Genomic DNA, 4,569 nt, shown 5'->3' on the forward strand with positions numbered 1-4,569 from the left:
AAAGATATGAAGCGATATCAAAAGATCTATGGGTTTTGTAAAAGGTGTTTACCAAGCACATGACAAAGCAGTTGCCTAAAAAAGTTTTATCTTATCCTTTTAAAGGGAAGCTGTACAAGCTTTGCTAAATTCTTGATCCTTGTATTAATAAGGCTTAGTGTGATTAACAGAGAGGATTTTCAAGCTTATGTAGTCAGCTGTTTTTTCCTCAGCTATAGGCATTGCTGACTTAAGCAAGTCTGAGACATTATTTATCAATTTTAAGTGCAGAACTATTCAACTGCTAGTTCTTCATAATGCAGTGTACATGTGTAAGTGGAACCGTTATTTATAATTGAACTTGATTTTTTAGGCATCCCTTGCTAAATAGCTGCATTGAGATGTAAATTATTCTGTAAAAAGTCAAGAGTTTAGAACATAAAACAGAAATCCATACCATGTAAAGATTTTAGAATCTCAATTGACAGGCTAGTTACTGATCCACTAAAATGTCAAATAATGCATTTTAGGCACTTTTATTAAAATTTCCATGGGAAATGACACTTGGTAGCTGAAAATAATTCACTGGAAAATATACCTTTTAGGTTAGCACTGATTGAACTGAGTAGGTTGATAATACTATGAATTTAATTATAGTAGGAAGGAAAAAAATGTCATTACCAAGTATTTCACCTAGAACCCTTACTCTTACATCCTTTGTTATAATTATGAGTTTTATATATGTTAGCTCTCCCTCATGATCTCTCTTTAAATATTCTTTATCGTTATCAAGTAGTTATTGTTCAAAAATGTAAAAGCATACTGTTTTACAGACAGTGGCTGAGTAGTTATACTTCTCACTATATTCATTATCCATCCTATACTATATCCATTTAAAAAAATTAGTGGTGAAAACTGATTTTATGTTATGTGTGACTTTATAAAAATAAATGAAGGAAAATATATATTATTTCCATTCTACAACTCATTTCCCCTTGCAAAAGATATAATCTAGAAACATTCTAAAATTAATTTGATAGTTGAGCTTGTAAAGTGAGGTTCTAGAGAACATCCACAGAATCTGTCATCAATATAATGGGAAAGATAGTGCCTAACATATAATTTCAGATGTACTTATTAGTTAAATGAATTTCAAATGTGAAATCTAAAGTAGTAACAACTGTAACCATAATATGAAATGATCATTAATTCATCCACAAAGAAGAAGGCTAAGTGCAATTGTTTGCAAGCTTGAAGAGACAGAATCTGAAGGTAATTACAGTTTCAGAGACAGATTAATAATGCATTACAGCTTAGGTAGACACTGTCCCCTGCCCATCCTTTTGAATCATCTTATAGTAGCACACATTGGTAGTTTGCCAATAGACACAACGTGCTTTACCATCTTTATTTCTATTTTTCTATAATAAATGACTTTTTAAGGGTTGACCATATGATTCTAAAATAGAAGGAAATTTAGAAAATCATTTTAAACCTAAAAGAAATTTTTACTCTACTTAAATTTATTTTTTTCTTCTTGACAAATTTTGCAACAGAAATAACATGACCTATTTAATCAAACCAAACTCAAAACCATCTTTAATATCAAGTATTTTTCCGGATCACATGATTCTGAAAAGCATTTGTGTTAGTTTCTGTATTTCTGAGAATTTTAGAATACCCGATCCTTAGAAGTGTTTGCCTTTAAAGTTAATTTTAACAATACCATCTGGAAGTAGAAAATTATCTCACATTTACAATATACATAGTATACAGCCACATATATAGACAGACACAGAGACCTTTTAGCCATAAAAAAAAAAAAAAAAGAACTCACCATTTATAAAAGAATAATGGATCCAAATTTTGCCCTAGAGGAATTTACAATTTACATCTGACCTTCTCAAGTCAAGTTTCAAATAACCTTTCACCTTTTAAAATAACAGCCATTTACTTCAAAAAATTTGGTTAACATCTAACAATATCATAGATTGATCTATTTATCTAAATCCCCCTTTTGAAGATTCAATAGACCAATTAACCCATTTCCCACTTAAAAAAAAAGTCCAGTTTGCTGCCAGTGTTAATTTAATTTCACATAAACACGCTCTTTGAGGTTGAAGCAAATCTGACTGATTTTCAGTGTGAAAATAAAATATAAAACTATTCTTGGAGTTATTTCTGAACAGAACATGTCTCTAATCCTATTGTAATAGAAATGTATATGATGATCGGTATTTAGTCATTTTTTTTTTGGTGTGGTCAATTTCAAAATATGGAACACAAAGCAGAACATCACATTTCACACAAAAATATCACGTTTTTCTCTGCATTTTCTTGCCAAACTTTGCATTGACCATTTGGATTCTGTTTCCCTGATGCTAGTAGTATGCTCTTGGAGAAATGTCTTCCAGACAGAAGAATAGCTGTGATATTATCAGAGCACTGATGACCTTGAAAATGTTGCTGCCCTTGCTCATGATGCTATTCCAGCATTCTTTCAATCAACGTCAGTCTGAAGTTTTCGTGGCTGATTGTGTGCTCAGCATTGTCCTTCTTGAACAGGATGTAGGAGTTCAGCACTGTAATATTTAGAAGGTGGCGAAGGAATTTCTTATACCAAAACCTGTGGCTTTCGCACTCAGTTGGATAAAAAGGGAGCATCTGATAAGCTGAGTCCACTGCTCCCATATTCTTATTATAATCTACAATGCCACATGGCTTCTTAGTTTTCTTTCCATTTCTGTTGTTTACTTCAATCACAGTATCATTGTGGAATGTTGATGACATTGTCACCTCCTTTTTGTCACACCATTTCAGTGTCATAAGTTCACCATAGTCGTCCTCTTTGCAATATATACATTTTTAGATCATTTGGCATCTATTTTCTGTTCTAATGAACTGTCCCAAATGCATCAATCCTATTTTGATGTAATTCTCTGAAAAGCATGGGAGATGTATAAAAGTTATCAAGGAAGACACAACATCCTTGGCCAAGAAGGTCACTGACTAAAGTAAGAACAATGTGCAAATATTTCAGACCATCAGCTGAATCATTCAAATTCATACTGGGTTCTGTGTGAACAAGTGCTTTTCACACATAACCAAATTGACTTTGAGATCAAATCGTGTTCATTTCATTGAAGTGTACTGCTTCATAACTATCTGAACAGCATCAGTGGTTCATCGACTGCAGTATTTCTGTTTACTCTGTGTGAACAAGTGCCTTTCACACATAACCAAATTGACTTTCACATGAGATCAAATCGTGTTCATTTCATTGAAGTGTACTGCTTCATAACTATCTGAACAGCATCAGTGGTTCATCGACTGCAGTATTTCTGTTTAGAGTATATATAGTTGAAAACTTATTTACGAGAAAGTCAAACACAGGTTTGATCTGCAATGAAGTCTGGTCCTTTGATTGACCAGTGGATATGGAAGAATTGTTGACAAATTGCAGGCACCGAAGTAAAAGGAAAAATCTTTTACCAGTCATGATTTGCCCGACATAAGATGTATCCAAAAGAAGCCTTGTAGACCAAAACATCTCCAACTCAGGATTCTGCACAATACCTTGCAGTAACACTACTGCAAAAAAAGACTTTCAGTTCGTCATGTCAGTGTCTTTCGATTTATCCATTTGTGAAAATCCCTTTGGACCAGATGGCTTTGAAGCTAACAAGACAGATCAGGTATTCATTTCACTGGTAACTTTTGAAATTAATTCTTTAATAAAGAACAGTTCAAAATACTGCAGTGGGTCAGTGGTATCACTGACATCAACTTTTCTGCCAGGTGTGCCAGTAAAGTCATACCTTTGACATGGAATCATAACATGAATTGACCATTTCAGAGCGTGACCTGAGTCAGCTGATATAGGGCTATTTCCATCAGATTCCAAATTGGACGGAGGCCTCACCATATTATCTTCCAAAGCACTATATGAAAAATTATCAGAATATTCTATTTCAGAAAAATCAGTTTCATCAAATGAATCTTTGGCTAACAACTGTTCAAGAACAATGTAAACATCATGCATAGAAATGCTACGTTTTCTAGGATTTGACATTTTCAGCGAGTGATAATTACTACATTTTGTAAAAGGAAATGCCACTATTAAAAACAGGATATTATAAATAGGATGATATCATTTGTTTCCAAAGACTATCAATATACTAGAGTGATGCAAAAATAATAATAAAAGTGAGATATTTCATGGCAAACTTTGGAGGTAAGGTTCAAACTGTAATCCGTGAGTTATCTGGGAGTAAGAGCTGCAGCCACAAGCACACCAATGAGTATTCTCGGGGCAAATGGGAAATAGGTTAAATATGTTTTCCATTCATTCTTCTTAATTTATAGCTGGCTTGTTCTAATTGTGTGAGCAAAAATTAATTTAGAATTATCAAAAGATCCTCATCTTGGCCCGTCTTAGTGACTGATGCTATGTAAGCCACACAGAATATTTACCGAGCACCTGATGAAAATTAAATCATATGGAATTTAACCCACATAGTCAGCCATTTGGCTTAAGCTCCAAGACTCCAACAGACCACCTTAGAGTGCTTGGCAAGTGAGTCCTTAGAC

The 4,569-nt window shown here is 33.6% G+C and overlaps 1 pseudogene; it reads right to left on the reverse strand.

Annotated features, from left to right (window-relative positions):
- Positions 1 to 2,234: 2,234 nt before the first annotated feature.
- LOC102898279 lies at positions 2,235 to 4,051 on the reverse strand (annotated as a pseudogene).
- Positions 4,052 to 4,569: the final 518 nt, after the last annotated feature.

The sequence above is a fragment of the Pteropus alecto genome, unplaced genomic scaffold (assembly GCF_000325575.1).
Source record: "Pteropus alecto unplaced genomic scaffold, ASM32557v1 scaffold95, whole genome shotgun sequence".
Lineage (NCBI taxonomy): Eukaryota > Metazoa > Chordata > Mammalia > Chiroptera > Pteropodidae > Pteropus > Pteropus alecto.